This window comes from Hemicordylus capensis, chromosome 1 (assembly GCF_027244095.1).
Source record: "Hemicordylus capensis ecotype Gifberg chromosome 1, rHemCap1.1.pri, whole genome shotgun sequence".
Classification (NCBI taxonomy): domain Eukaryota; kingdom Metazoa; phylum Chordata; class Lepidosauria; order Squamata; family Cordylidae; genus Hemicordylus; species Hemicordylus capensis.
Window position 1 is genome coordinate 282377520 of NC_069657.1, and position 16548 is coordinate 282394067.

Consider the following 16548-nt stretch of genomic DNA (forward strand, 5'->3'; position numbering starts at 1 on the left):
TATTGGTTTCCCCCTTCTCCAGTTGCCAGCCATGAGGCAAGAAAGATGTAATGAGTTGTTGGACTATGGCAACTTGCTGGCTAGTGATGAAAGGGGACCCTGGCTTACAGCATTGAATACTTTCCTCAGAGCAGGCTTCTGGTGAAACTAGTTGCTGCCCAGGGACTTATACTCAGGGGCATAGGGTCCATTGGACAAGGGGGTGCATTTGCACCTGGGCCCAGAGGTTCAAGGGGCCCCACAAGGCTCTACAGACCCGTGGCCAGGGTGTGACATTGCCCCCTCCCCAATGTTCCCCCGTTTGGAACGTGGTGCTGTGTGACACACAAGCTGCGTGACTCCCAATCACGGCCAGCGAGCTATTTCTCTTTTTTCAGGCAGGAGGGTGACGCCTGCTGAGAAAGGAAAGGGTTAAACCAGCCCGGGGATTGGTTCTTCTTCCTTGAGTTGTGCTCCTCCCCCGCTCGGCAGTTGCCAAGGGAGCAGGAAGGAAGCATGATGGCCACAAAGAAGAGCGCTGGAAAGGAAAAGCAAACAGACAACCCATATCCATTTTTTCTGTGAATGTGATTTCTTCCCTCAGAAGCCAATATGTGTTTTTCTCCTTCTCACATTCATGAACCGTGTGTGTGTGTGTGTGTGTGTGTGTGAGAGAGAGAGAGAGAGAGAGAGAGAGACCCCATCCCCAACTGAAAGCCTTCCTTGGTGTGTCTCCTCTCTATCCCCAAGCCCTTGTTTGTGCTTGTGGGAGAGATTTTTAACTCTTTAAAAATGATTTAAAATGATTGAGTTCTTCCCAATAAGTCCTGACCCATGTGATCTTCCCCTCAGAACTTGTAGTGAGTTGCTTTTCGCTCTGTGGAAAGGAAAGCAGAAATTAAGAGAGCGAGTGGGGTAGAGTTTATTGGCTGGTCTGTTCTCAAACAAGTTCTTAAAATGGTATACATAGCAGAGAGAGAGAGAGAGAGAGATTTGTAAACTTTAAAAAAGAATTCAAAGCAGCACAGCAAGGTGCCAAATGTAAGCCAAAACTATTCTAATACAAACTTGTAATAAATCCTCCCCACCCCAATAGAATTCCTTCTTGTGAGGAAATTAGTCACTACAAAAAGTATTAAAAGCTTTAAAAATAATAAAAGGGAAGAAAAATGCTCTAACATAAGTCTTTTTCTGTTTTCCCCTACCTTTTGGTTTATTAAGTGCTAAAGACTGTTTGTAGCCTTAATCTGGTGTGTGTGGCCTGTGAAAGAGAGAGAGAGTGCACAAATGGGCAAATATGGATAGGAACATTGTTAGAGGTTGTATGCATGCATATATCAGGTCACAGTAGTAGGCATATGTTAAAAATGTTTCTGCGCTAGGGGAATATGTGTGCACAAGTATGTGAGTGAAAGTGTATGCATATCTGAAGAGGATATAATATTATATGCATAGAAGGGAAAGAAAGGGCATGCTAAGAATCTTGTTTTCATCATGTCTTTACAGTTTTTCTGCAAAAAATATATGGGAGGGGGGAGAAACAAAGAAGATGGGGAGCAAGGGGGCCCACCTTCACTTTTTGTCCCTAGGCCCACTCCAGCCATGCTATGCCCCTTTTTACACTGGCTGTATATCAAGTTGTGGAATATCCTTAGGAAAATGGACATCCCAGAACATCTCATTGTTCTCATAAGAAACTTATACACAGGACAGGAAGCCACAGTCCAGACAGTTCAGTACAGACAGAATATGATGAAACAGACTGATTCCAGATCGGCAAAGGAGTAAGACAAGGCTGTATACTTTCTCCTCATTTATTCAGCTTATATGCTGAACATATACTGAGGAAAACTGGATTGGAAGAAGATGAGCATGGTTTTAAAGGAGGAAAAGACATCAATAACCTGCGATATGCTGATGACACCACACTGATAGCTGAAAACGCGGATGATCTGCAAGCTCTAGTAATGAAAGTCAAGAAGCACAGTGAAGACTAAATGAGGCAACCAGCCTCAGAATTGATAATGTAGACATTGATGGTGGATAGCTTCTTCCTTTTAGGATCAACCATCAGCTGTAAAGGATCCAGCAGTCAAGAAATATACTGCTGCAGACTAGCACTTGGTAGGGTTGCATTGAAGGCCTTGGAAAGGATATTTAGATATTTAGCTACACAGTGCTGGGTGGGGGAGGGAGCAGAGAAAAGAAGACGACTTGTCCGTCACTCCGCGCAGCCCACCCTGCTCCCTCCAAGGCATGAACACACGCGCCGGGCCACCCTCAGCCCAATGGTCGAAACAGCCACAGCTCCCTGGCAAGCCCAACAAAGGCCAAGCTGTGCAAGGGTGACTCCTTTCCCTTTTCCCTCTCCTTCATTGGCCAGGATAGAAGCAGTTTGTCCCGCGATTGGCTGGAGCATGCCGTCCATCTAAACCGATGCCGAAGCCCGCATGCCCTTTTTCTTTGGAGAGAGCGCACAGTGGCCAGAGGCGGCCATCTTGCTTTAGGTCAGCGGAATGGGAGAAATCCAAAATCTCCGGTATCTTGGATACGGAAAATGGGTAGAAAAAATGCTTCCACTGCAAAAATTTCCATTGATCAGAAAACAAATAGGAAAACATGATTACAAGAAAACCAAGCCAATGTTAAAAGCAACAAGATTAAAAGCAGAAGCCAAGAAAACTGCACCAGGCATAAAGGAAGTCAGCCTTGTCCTTGCAGCCATATTGGTATTTCTGCTGGCTTGCTATGCTTTCTTTTATCTTAACCTATCCAAAGAAGTTGACCTTGATCTGGATCAAGACTAAAACTAGCAGATGTCATTTTCCAAGTTCTTTGAAGGAAATGCATTAACTTGACCAATTCAATCCAAATTGCCAGGTCTCTCATCTTTCCCGTTCTCTTTGTCTTTTTTATGGCGGCAGGGTTTTGTTTTGTTTTTATGTTTTATGGTTTTTGCTGTTTAACTGATTTTGAGGTTTTCAAAGTGGTTTTTATGGAGTTTTGTTGTATTTTAACTTTTGTGGGCCGCCTTGAGATGCCTTATGAAAGGCGATATAAAAATTGAACAATAAATAAAAAGATGCCGTGATGTTCTATACCTACAAAGATTAGAATCGTTCAGACAGTGGTTTTTTTGCATGACACTCTATGGCTGTGAAAGCTGGACTTTGAAGAAGCAAGATAGAAAAAGTATTGACACTTTTGAACTTTGGTGCTGGGGAAGGCTTTTGAGGATACCATGGACAGACAGAAAACAAACAAATGGATCCTGGAACAAATCAATCCATAATTTTCACTCGAGGCACAAATGACCAGGCTCAAACTATCTACTTTGGACACATTATGCGAAAACACCCAGCTTCCTTGAGAAGTCCATAATGCTGGGGAAAGTTGAAGGAAAGAGAAGAAGAGGACAACCAGCAGCAAGGTGGATGGACTCGATTACAACAGCAATGAATGCACCACTGAGAGACCTAAAAGGCCAAGTTGAAGACAGATCATCCTGGAGAGAATCTATGTATATGGTCGCTAAAAGTCAACACAGTCTTGATGTCACATAATCAATCAGTATCATAGCGCATGTGCTTTGAGGGGTTGCATGTGTTTTGCAAGAGCCATTGGACTTCTGAGCACAATGGAAGGGCTCTGCAAGATGGGAAACAGGTTGCTGAGCCCTTCTGGAGTGCAAGCAGTGCTCAGAAGTGTAATGGCTCAGGGAGAAAGGGATGCATGAGACTCTCATCCTGCCATCGAAGTGTGCACATGTCCTTAAGTGTTTGATGGACAGGTACTTGCTTTCAAAGTATGGATCAGTAATGGATTGTGGAAATTAGTCACAGGATCCCTTACTAATTTATAATGTTATGGACAAAATTTTAAGTAATCATAAAGTGACATTACAGTCATTCAGATACAGGACTAATTGCTTGTTTCCAGTGAGTTTGCTAAATGTAAGATTATACACTGCATGCACAAAGTAGTGGTTTTGATTGTGATCAGTCAACTGATGAAAATGTTTTCTTGCTCACGAGCTGTGCAAGGCAATCCATTGGCCCTAGTGTGCATTGCTCTACTGTGGTTTTATGAAAACCCATATGAGAATAAATCATTTGGGTTGCAAGGATAAGTGATTGCTTTCAGCGGAGTTGCAAGAAAAGAAGTTTGATTAACAGCACTAGCCATTTCCTAACTGATTATATGACAGGAAAGCAAACTATCTGATAGTAGCATATCAGATATTTGGCCAGCTGTGCAGAAAGAGATTTTTGCAGTAGTCTGTAACTACTAGCGCCAGAATCCAAAGAACTGTGAAATTATTTCTGTGAACCCAAGGTGGCAGTAGGCTTGTTTTTCTGAAACAGCAGCTCTCATGACACATAGTAAGCTTCATTTGAAACTGGGAAGAGCCTTCAGAAGGGCTTGTGATGTGGCATAGGTGGCTAAAGAGTGTCACTTGTTGAAAGAACTGAGACAGGTTTTATAAAAGCCTAATAAGCTCCTTACATACACTGAAGCTACCCTTTGAATCGGCCCAGGAATCTTGGGCAGTTATCATCCATTAATTTGAATTTTATTTCTCTAGAAGCCATCATGAATTAACAAATAAAGGAAAGTGAATTGGAAAAGTTTAAAAATTGATAAGGGCAGAATAAATGCTTTGTTTACCCCCACAAGTGGTGGTTCCTGGGCTGAATATTCTATGTTACTTCTTCTTATTCTTCTTATTCTTATTCTTATTATATCCCGCTCTTCCTCCAAGGAGCCCAGAGCGGTGTACTACATACTTGAGTTTCTCTTTCACAACAACCCTGTGAAGTAGGTTAGGCTGAAAGAGAAGTGACTGGCCCAGAGTCACCCAGCTAGTTTCATGGCTGAATGGGGATTTGAACTCGGGTCTCCCTGGTCCTAGTCCAGCACTCTAACCACTACACTATATACCACCTTTTTGACTGACAGAAGGTACCCAAGGTGGCTGTCAGACACAATCAAATACACAATGAGCCGAATTTTTTTAAAAATGGTGAGTGATAAAAGGCTTCAGACGAGTGATAATGGAAAATGTCTGCTCAAGTGCTATTTCTGCTACTGTTGGGCTTCTTCCACCTGCTGCTATTTTAAAGTTCAGTGGTGACCATAGGGGAGACAAAAATACCCCCTCCCTAAGTAGCCCAGCTAGCATCGGTTGTGCTTGTCCCTAGAAAGCAGGACATTTTCTTACTCAGGTAGCTGGACAGCCTGCAGTTCCTGACTCTTCCCAGTGATAGGAGTGACCTGTGGATGATTTGGGGTGGGTTGTGCATGTGCACGATGATGGCCTCAGATGTTACATCTGCTGCTCTTGAGAGGTCTTCCAGTAGAATACTCCATTCTAGGGAGTAGAACAGTCACCCCTAGCTTACTATACATAATGAAATAGTAAATAGTGTGCCATCGAGTTGGTGTCAACTCCTGGCGACCACAGAGCCCTGTGGTTGTCTTTGGTAGAATACAGGAGGGGTTTACCATGGCCATTTCCCATGCAATATGAGATTATGCCTTTCAACATCTTCCTATATTGCTGCTGCCCGATATAGGTGTTTCCCATAATCTGGGAAACATAGCGGGGATTTGAACCAGCAACCTCATGCTTGCTAGTCAAGTCATTCCCCCACTGTGCCATTATGTGGCTATACATAATTACAGCACTTTAAACAATCAAACAGATTATTGAAATTATATTTGATGGGTAGTGAGTTCCTAAGTATTGCATATCGTGTGGTAAATTAGTAACTGCAACTTTATATTGTCAAAGTCTCGCGTGTGGATTTTTGTTATAAAACTGATAGAAATAATAAAGGGCAATGCTCTCTTGGTGGTCTCTGCACTGTCACACTCATATGGATCTGTACCTGTGGACAGCAACTTTGACAGTGGTTCAAACTTTTGCCAGGAAATTGGAGCGAAAAACATAGTTAATTTGGTACTGGTATCCTCAATCAAACATTCTTGTAATAAATGTTAGCATAAAATTCTTTACAATTTTTAGCCTCACCTGTGTTGTATATGAAGAAAATTTATAAGGTAAGCCCTGATTTTCCTTGCCTACATTCTAATTGATTTCCTGTTTCTTTGCTTTCTGCATTTCCAGCATTATTCTACTTTAGGGTTTTATAACTTAGAGTACAAAGGGGATGTGCAGATGCTGAAGTATTATGATTCTTACTCTTAGTGCACAGCTTAAATGTCTGCTTCACATCCTTCTGTATGAAGCAGTGGTATCCTCTCTAGGGCAGTATGTGCATACTATAAATAGAAGACTTTGGCACCAGAAAATGAGTAGGCGTGCCTAAAGTTAAACTAGAAGCCTTCTGAAGTGACATACAGAATCTCTCTTCTGAATCTTAGCTGGATGTATCATGTGTAAATAAAATAATTTCTGTAACTTCACACTATCATTAACTATGTTTATAAAAACTTGGTATAGTTGAAACAATGTCAAATATTGGTAGAACAAATGGAATGATCGTGTGGACTCATGAACAGAACAAACTTTCTCGGCTGCTGGATAAGGACATCTCACGTGGGTTATACTTCCTGCATGCTTCACAGGCAGGATAAATTCAAATTAGTTGAATTCTTTAAGAGGCTGGGAAGGATAGCCCTTCCCAGTTCAGTTTGTCCTGCACTCGCTCCAGAGAAGGTCTAACCCGCTTTGCTCCCAGCTCTTCCTTCCTTTGTTTGTTCTTATGCTCCTAACTAGATCTCATGCTCTTTGTTGCGAACAGCTCCCCCTCCAATCCCAAGGGCGAACGGCCCCAACAGGGAAACAGTGCTGGTCGCCCAGGAAAGCATAGCAGCAGCCCTACAGAGGTGAGACAGGTTGTGTGAGTGCCTTCGCATGAATGTGCATGCCAAAAAGCGTCAGAAAAGCCAGTGATTCAGGAGGGAGACGCTGAAACACCGAGTAGGTGCCAATGTCTCTGCTGCTTGATGCAGAGGCTAGCAGGGACTTGGATCTGATTCCCCCCACACCAATGCCGGCATGGCCACCTCGGCTGCCCACCTCTTCCAACCCAGGGGGCCAGCCATTGGAGAGAGGCAAAGGTGAGCTGCCTTCACATGATCTCGCCATTCCACTGAAGATAGGTAGCTGCAAAAGCAGATATTTGGTTATACAAAAACACACACAAAATAAAGTAACTTCTAACGCAAGTCTTACAAAAACACTTTCTCCCTAGTCTAACCTTCCGAAGCCATATACCTTGGCTTCTTTCCCTTGGACCTCACCAGAACTTAGGCGAGACCAACCCTGCACCCCTAACCCCCAGGGACTTGCAGAAACTCACCCTGAGAGAACTTGGCAAGACTCCATTGCTCTCCTCTCACCTTGGTAACCTTTCTTCCCAGAAGACCCACAGGAGCCCTTTAGACACCCCCCCCCAACTTGTTAACCAATTGGGTCTGGACTAGGGTCTACATACTGACAATCAGGGAAAACCACTCACAGTTAACCCTATAATTGCTGGTTGGCTGCCCACTACACCATCCACCAAGTGCAGAAAAAGGTGAATGACAAGGAAATTATTTCAGCCCTTTCGCTCCTTTCATCCCACCTCCCGGCCAAGAGTTAGAGACCCGAGACAGCAATGCACTCCATAGAACCAACAGCAGTTCCCTTAGAAAACCATTGCCACCCAGACAACAGTTTGGGTAACAGCATAAACCTCATCCCATCCCCTGCCCCCTTGGCACGAGGTGTAGGTGGCCGCTTCCCTCAATTCTTCCACACCTGGGAGAATTCCATCTCAGATAAATGGGACCTAGGAGTCATCATGTATGGCTGCAAAAATTGAGCTGACTGGCCACCCCATTCACTGCTACCTGCCTACATCCTGCTTTCACTCACCTCAGAAGTGTGAAGGCTATTTACAAGCGATTCAACATCTGAACAATAGAACTGGTACCACCATACCAAGGGGGCAAAGGCATGTACCCTGATTTGTTCACCATGCCCCCCACCAAATGGATTTCTCCAGTCCATCCTCAACCTCAGATTCCTCCACAAATGGGTGAGGTGCAAGAAGTTCCGCATGCAGACCTTCCACTCCTTAGTAGAGGTCCTGCACCATCCCGAATATTTGGCAACAGCAGATTTGACAGAAGCTTAACTTCATGTTCCCCTCCAGCCAGACCATTGACATCTACTGAGATTTATGTGCAATGGCCACCACTACCAGTACACAGCATTGCGGTTTGGACTCTCCTCAGCACCAGGATAGTCACAAAGCTCTTAGCTCCACCTGTTGCAGACCTCAAGACTTCAAAAAATATGAATATTTATATACTCTGGTAATCTACTTCAGTGCCCGTCCCTACAGACTGCACAGAGGAATCTCTCCCTCCACACACTGTTGGCACAAGGGTTCCTAGTCAACACAACAAAGAACCATCTGAACCCTACTACACAGATACAACTCCTGGGGGTCCTAATAGACACGATGCAGTACCGATCGTTTCTACCACAAGACCTCATATCAAAGCTACAACCCTTCATTCAGAAGGTCCTCAACATGCAAACAGTGCCACTACTTCACCTAGCACAACTATTGGGCTTCCTAGTAGTTCCCCTAGATCCTGTCCCATGGGCACCATTTCATCTCTGCACCCTCCAGTGATTCCTCTTGCCCTACCCACAAGAGATAGCACTTCACCAACACACTTCAGTGCACCTTCCACAGCTGGTCAGAGACTTCCCCTACTGGTGGCTTCAACCGACTCACCTGGACATGGGCAGACCTTTCATGGTTCCACCCAGAATGATCATCACGACCGATGCCGGCCTCTTGGGTTGGGGGGCACACTGTCTACAACACTCAGCACAGGGCCGATGGACAGGAGGCAAAACATAGCATCAACTGGCTGGAAGTGAGAGCCATATGCCTTGCTCTCCACGCATTCCACCCACTGATCAGACGCAGCCATGTGTTGAGCTAGACCGACAACACGGCAAAAACTCATGTCAACTGTCAGGGAGGAGCACGATCCACCTCACTCCAAAAAGAAGCCTCCTTATTCATGGCCTGGACAGAAAGGCATCTAGCATCCATGGTGACACACCACATCAGTGAGACCCTAAATTCCCAGGCAGACTGGTTAAGCAGAGGGGAATTTCACCCAGTAGAATGGGCACTGAAACCACAGATGTTCATTCTACTATGCCAGGTCCTTGGTCAGCCCCAGGTATACCTATTTGCCTTGCCAACCAACACGCAACTATCAAGATTCTGCTCATGCTTCTCCTGTCCCTGAGCGGAGGCAGTGGATATGCTCTCAGTACCATGGCTCACAGCAGTCGGTACACCTTTTCTCTCGGATGTCAGTCATCAGTCGTCTGCTACGATGAAGTGTGTTCAGGGCTCAAGTCATCCATACTTCACCTCACATCCACGGGCCCATGGTTCCTACCAGTGGCTCCGGACCTACTCAGCCAGCAACCTGTCAACCACCATGATCCAGTGTGGTTCAGGCTTGCCACATGGTGACTGAACGCAACATCTTTAAAAAAAAAATTATAATGCTTTTATTAGTAATATAAGTAAAAACAGAAAAGGTTACATCTCTGAGAGTCATACATGATTACAAACAAGAACATATCCGTCATAAAAACCTCCTCTATATGCAAGATGCAAATAGTAATTATATATATTTATATATGTTTGTATATAATTATAGAGTAAGAAATGTTAACATAGGCCTCAATCTAACCATCAGTAAAATTTCAGACCTCTAAACCAATTGAGCATCTAGCAATTAAACAATATAAAGAGGGGAGAACCAAAACAAACAAAAAACCATATACATCGATATTATAATTGATTTGGGCACAGAGCAAAACAGCTGCAGTGTTACGCAATAAGGGTCGCATCCCATACCCACAAGCTCAAAAAGTATTAATAAACATATTATTAATTAATATAATATCAATAAAACATTATGATTAGCAAAAATAAAAATAAAAAAATTCAAACCCAACAGAAAATAAAACCTTCATAAATGAAACTCACTGAAATCCATAAAATAAATGAACATGATTTCCCTACATAAATTTCATCCTTTTAATTCAAAACCTGTATAAAAATTATCCAGAAGCTTTCTCGAAATAAGGTCCCAAAAGCTCTAATCTTTTCCATCCCGGTTCCTCTGATTAACATGTAGAAATAATAATAAAATAATTCCAAGCAGAATACTGAATAATGCTGTTTGTTCCGCTGCTAGATGGAGAAAATCTAAAATAATATATAAGAAAACAAAAAATATTTAATGTCTTTTAACAACCTTACCCACTACTACAAGAACAAAAGAAAGCCTCTCCTGTAAAGAACTATAAATTCAATACACCTATCTTAACAAATAAGAAGGTATGGAAAAAATTCCATATCTGGGTTTCAATGTTAAGTTATATAGACAAGAAATGAAAGTTCCATTAGTTGTTACCTGACTTACAAAACCTATTAGTTACATGCAGACATAAAAACGCCATAAATTCTAGACAGGAACTCCTAAATAAAACTATAGTTATTATAACACCAGCAGAATACATAGAGGGGTCCCTCAAAGCGGAACAATAACCAGCCAAAATATAAAGCTCTGCTCCAAATCATGCAGCAAAATCTTAAGCATATCTCTATTATCACTTCATATTTATTTATTTATTTATTGTTACATTTATATACCGCCTTTCATTAAAATAATCCCAAGGCGGTTTACAGCAAAAATTTAAACACAAGATGGTAAAAAGGACACAATTAAAATATTAAGTGAAAAATATTAAACAAATCTGATTAAAAATTTAAAACAAAAGCATAAAAGCAATACAGAGTATAAAGAGCAGCAGCAGAGAATCAAATAAATGCCTGGTCAAAAAGCCAAGATTTTACACCCTTTCTAAAAGCTGTGATGGAGACCGAGGAGCAAATAGCCACCGGGAGAGCATTCCAGTGTCTGGGGGCAGCAACAGAGAAGGCCCTGTCCCGTGTGCACGACAACCAAGCCTCCCTCATTGTCGGCACCCGGAGCAGAGCCCTCTCAGATGACCTCATCAAGTGGGCAGTAACCCTTGGGAGCAGGCGGTCCCTCAGGTATCCCGGGCCCAAACCATTATTGAGAACCGTATTGGCTCTCCTCCCTACAAAACACTACACCATTACCTTCTAAGAAGTCCATGACAACACAAAGAAAAAACAGAAATGCAAGAAAACATTTCAACTCTCAAATTAAAAAAGCTCATTAAAACCAAAAAGATCAAAATAAATCTAGAGGCTAGTATATAAGAGGATTGAAAGAATAATTTTTGAACCTCTCCTCTAACTCCCCAAATAAAATTCTTCAAGTTAGCAGAAACTAATTACATATACAGGACAACATTACAACAGCAATTATAATATGTATGAATGTCTACATGTAAAATTGTTTAAACTAGTTCCCCTAACCTCTATTATATATATTTTTTGAAATAACCATCACAAGGAATACAATGAGAAGAAAGAAAGAAAGAAAGAAATCCTTATAGTTTCAACCTAATTACTTCAATACATTTTTATACGTTTTTATCTTAGAACAAATAAAAGGAAATTAAGGATCTCATTAAATTTGAAAGGGAAGGAGAAAGGGGGAAAAACATATTATTTGATTCTCAGGTATTTCTTACACTGCATTAAAACAGAACAGTAAAGAGACCCAGAAAAAATCCAGTAAAGGGTTAACATAAGAGTCTTGATCAGTTTTGAGAACATTCTTGGCCCAGAGATAAGGCATTCTGCCAGAGAGGTAATAAGCTAGAATTAACTCCATACAAAAGCTAATGCATGAGAAAATGTGAGAAGTCTTAAGTCTTCCATTTCATTCCAGTTTATTCTTTCCACTTTCTAATGTTGAATTTCAAAGGCTTGCAATGCTGAATAATGATTCCAAAAATCCAAAAGAAAAAATTTCAAAGTTAATTCCTTTCCCTTGTTCTTCCATCTCCATAGCATCCTGAACTCAAGATTAGAAGAAAAACCCCTCCCAAGCATTTTCATAAAATAAGAAAGCTTCTCATAAAGGTTCAGAAGTGTAGGACAGAAAACAGAAAGTTTAGTTACCAGCCATAAAACATCTTGTCAACGCCCAAATTCCAGTGCAGTGAATAAGCCAACGTTCAAAATAAAAATTGCAGTCTTCTAGATGAAAACTAAGCTGATAAAAGTACAGGTAGTAGGCTCTGCAAAGAAAAAAGAAATCAAAGCAGTAAAATCCGGTTGGTCAACATCCTCTTCAACCAGCCCTCTTCTTAACGCTGTAAATCATTCCATAATTACTTCTAGGAAGGCCAGTAAGAGGTTCAAAAATAGTAAACAAAAGGAGAGGAAAAGTAAGAATACCAGAGATCTTTCATACTCCCAGCTGTAGTCGTCTCAGAGATTAATTAGGAAAGAGAAAGTGGATAGATTAGTTGCGAGGTTGTCCCTTCATAGGCTTTGATGTTTGCCTCTTCCATTCAGCCTGTTGCTTAAGCAGAAAGGTTTATTCCGGGGGTTCGTCTAGGGAATCCCTCTAGGGTTCCTCTAGGGAATCTCCCCAGATCCCCCCCTCCCAAAAAAAACCCAGGCCCTGCATGCAATCTGATCTTCATCTTGATGATGAGAGATAATTGGACCAAATGGGAGCCGAAACCCCTGGAGCTATTAGCCAGGTGCTTCTCTTCAGGACGCCATCTTCACTCTCGTTGTTCAAATGCAACATCTTGACACGCCACAGATACAGACCCAAGTTCCCAGACACCATCCTGGCATCCAGACAGGATTCCACCAATAAGATTTACCAAACTACATGGTGGGCCTTCCTTTGTGGGTGCCACAGAAACAAGTGAACATTTGTAGGTTGTGGCATCACTGTTCCTTTGCCTTCAAGACAGTCTAGACAAGAGCCTAAGGTATAATACCATCAAATAACACACTATGGCTTTATTTATTTTATTTATTTATTCATTCATTTTTTTAATTCAACACATTTTTATACTACCCAAAATGCAAATTCTCTGGGCAGTTCACAACAAAACAATAAAAACAATCAATAAAAAGATTAAAACATTTCAACAATTAAAATTTAAAATGTTAAAACTATTAAAACACAATTAAAACAATGTCTAATTAAAAGCCTCGGTGAACAAATGTGTCTTGACTGCCTTTTTTAAAAGTTGTAAGAGATGGGGAAGCTCTTATTTCAGCAATAAGTGTGTTCCAAAGCCTTGGAGAAGCAGTGGAGAAGGCTCGTCCCCAAGCAGCCTCCAGACAAGCTGGTGGCAACTGCGGACGAACCTCTCCAGATGATCTCAATGGGTGGTGTGGTTCATAGCAAAGAAGACATTCTCTTAAATACCCAGGGCCCAAGCTGTTTAGGGCTTTATAGGTTATAAACAAAACCTTGTACTTTGCCCAGAAACCTATTGGCAGCCAGTGTAGATCTTTTAAGATAGGAGTGATATGGTCTCTCTGAGATGACCCAGAGACCAACCTGGCTGCCGCATTCTGGACTAACTGCAGTTTCCGGACTATGTACAAAGGCAGCCCCACATAGAGCGCATTGCAGTAGTCAAGTCTGGAGGTGACCAGCAAATGTACTACTGTTTTGAGGTCATTTATCTCAAGAAACGGATGCAGCTGGCGTATCAGTCGAAGCTGATAGAAGGCACCTCTGGCCACTGCCTCAACTTGGGACACTAGGGAAAGTTTTGTGTCCAGAAGCACCCCCAGACTGCATACCTGTTCCTTCTGGGGAAGTGTGACCTCACCCAGAACTGGCAGATCAAAATCATCTCCTGAGTTCCAACCCTGCACAATAAGTACCTCCGTCTTATCTGGATTCAGCCTCAGCCTGTTATCTCTCATCCAGCCCATCACTGCTTCCAGGCAGACATTTAGGGAGGTTATGCCTTCTGCTGGTGATGTTGACAAGGAGAAAAAGATTTGGGTATCATCAGCAGACTGATAACACCCTGCACCAAATCTCCTGATGATCTCTCCCAGCGGTTTCATGTAGAGATGTTAAACAGCATCGGAGACAATATGGAGCCCTGAGGGACACCATATTTTAGTAACGCTACTCTCACCATCCAAAAAATAGGGGCTCCAAGGTCACCCACACCTTCAACATTTCCTGAGGGAAGCATTTCTCTCTCCTCCTTCTGTCGTCCACAGATTCCCCTCTTGGGACCTCCACAAAGTCCTAAGGGTTCTCTATGCCACTGTACATCCTGTCTTTTAAGTTGGCATTCCTCATAGCCATAATGACTGCAAGAAGAGTCTCAGAATTATGATCCTTCTTCGACAATCCAAGACTCTGCATCTTCTCCTCAGTCTCTGTATGCCTGATTTCGGACTCATCAGTACTCTGTAAGGTATCCATCTTCCACAGATCACAGGATGTCCTTTCATTGTTCTGTCCCAGGCCTTCCCATCCCAAGGAAAAGGAATGACTCTAACTAGACATACACAGATGCCTTCAAACCTACCTGTCCAAAATGGCCTTCTTCAGGTCCACAGAAGCTCTGTTTGTATCATTCCTGCTGTCTTCAATGGGATGACAAGTTGTCACCTCAACCATCGCCAGATGGTTTACATTGCCCTAGCAAATGCGGTGCGACACCTACCTCCTCCACTAAGGGTAACTGCGTATTCCACTAGGTCTGTGACTACCTCAGCAGCATTCTCCACACACACTGTTGGACAAAATGAGTAGAGCAGCCATGTGGTCCTCGTTCCACGTTCACTTGGCAATACAGATTGGACATCCATATATCCTCTCAGGCCACCTTCGGCAGTCATGTTCTCCACCATGTTCTTCCGCCCCAATAGCCAAGGACACCCCCTGCCTGGGTTCTGTTCGCTGTGGCATGTCCCACATGAGATGTCCTCATCCAGCAGCTGAGAAAGGAGCATTGGTCAATCCCCGTGAAGGCTTCTTCTTGCTGCTGGATTTAAGATTATCTCGATCCATCCTGCGGACATCCACGGCTACTAGCAAGCATCATTTCTATTTGTTCTCTTTCCTTTATTAATATGCATAATCTCTCTTTATCCTCTTAACAGCTGGGCTTGGCTAAACTGAACAGGGAGGGGCTATCCTGCCTGGCCTCTTAAAGGCTTCTACTAATTTGAATTGGTCCTGCCTCTGGAGCATGCAAGAAGTATAACTCATGTGAGATGTCCTTAAATCCAGCAGCAAGAAGAAACCTTCACAGTGAGTGACCAATGCTCCCATTTCTTCAGAATTGTAGTGAGGATTGAAACCCAATATCTGCTAGCCAGAAGTTTCTTAGATGACAATCCTGGTATGGTGCTAAATCCTTCCAGTCCTTGTCTTCTGACTCTGTGTCAGGCAGGGAATTCCAGGATTTCCTTTAATGCAACTCTTTGCTTCTGTTTCTTTTATCTTTTGGTGGTCTGAGTGCCAGGAAGGAATCTAAACCCTCCTTTTGGTCCTGGAGCTCCACTGTTCTTTTACTTGTGTACACATGCCAAGGGTGGAAAGTGATGAGACTGATTTTCTTTCTCCAGTGAAGCCATTTCCCATCCTGGCTTGGGCTCAGAAACCTAAAATACAGGCAGTAGGTATTCCTTTCTCACCAACTCCGAAGGCACCCATCTGTCCTAGCTGAGCATGGAATAATAGAAAATGGCTTTCCTCTGCATAGCAGCTGTGCCCAGTCCTTTCCCCATCTGTTTAGGAGAAAATTCCAGTTCAGTGATCTGGTTTCCCTTTCCCATCTCATTCAGAGGCATGTAGTCCTTTCCCCAGGTAGCTTAAAAAGAATTAAAATTACAGGTAGTTGAACAGTACTTGGGATATTGCCACCTTAGAGGATGCTTCTTATCAGGTTTTCAGATGGTTCGTTTTTGGTCTTTGTGCAGACTAGACATATTTAACAGTTGCTTGAAAGCCTTGAAGAATTTGAAAAATCAACTGGTTTTCAAATTTAAAAAGCTACTGATGTGCAGCTATGTTAACCTGATTTCTCTGGGTAATTTTCAGAAATTTTCAAGAAGTGTCTTCTTGGAATTTGATTTCCTAATTAAACTGGAAATTTGGCATTTATTGCTCTTTGACAGATGTCCAGTACAGGTGTAATCTCAACCCCCTACCACACATAGGTTCTGAACATTTGTTTAGGACTAGAGCTGCACCATCTCTTTCCATAATGAAATTAGCAAAGGAAATAGCTCCAGATACTAATCTAGAGCTATTTATTTTGCTAATTTCATTGTCCTAGTGTGCCTTCTTTCTTTCTCTCTTTGTGTCACATTATGGTCTGGATTGAGTTGAGTGGATGGTCCTGCTTCTGGAGTGGAGGTTAAGCAATATGGCCTGATTGCCATTTGCTTTGATGCTGTGGTTAGGTGTTGCAATTAAATGCTAAATGTATATTAAGAAGAGCATTACTTCATGACCAGTGCTCTAGAACCTTAATATTGTCAAAAATATATTCCCTAACTTCAGTATTTCTATGTTTTGATTGGGTTAGAAAAATGTGCATAGATGGCTGCACTGCTT

The 16548-nt window shown here is 42.5% G+C and overlaps 1 protein-coding gene and 1 pseudogene across 5 annotated transcripts in view; both read left to right on the forward strand.

Annotated features, from left to right (window-relative positions):
• The window catches only part of KIDINS220 (kinase D interacting substrate 220), a 145285-nt gene that overhangs the window by 111369 nt on the left and 17368 nt on the right, over positions 1–16548 (forward strand). The window lies entirely within an intron of this gene.
• Positions 1037–6290, forward strand: LOC128340538 (triple QxxK/R motif-containing protein-like; annotated as a pseudogene).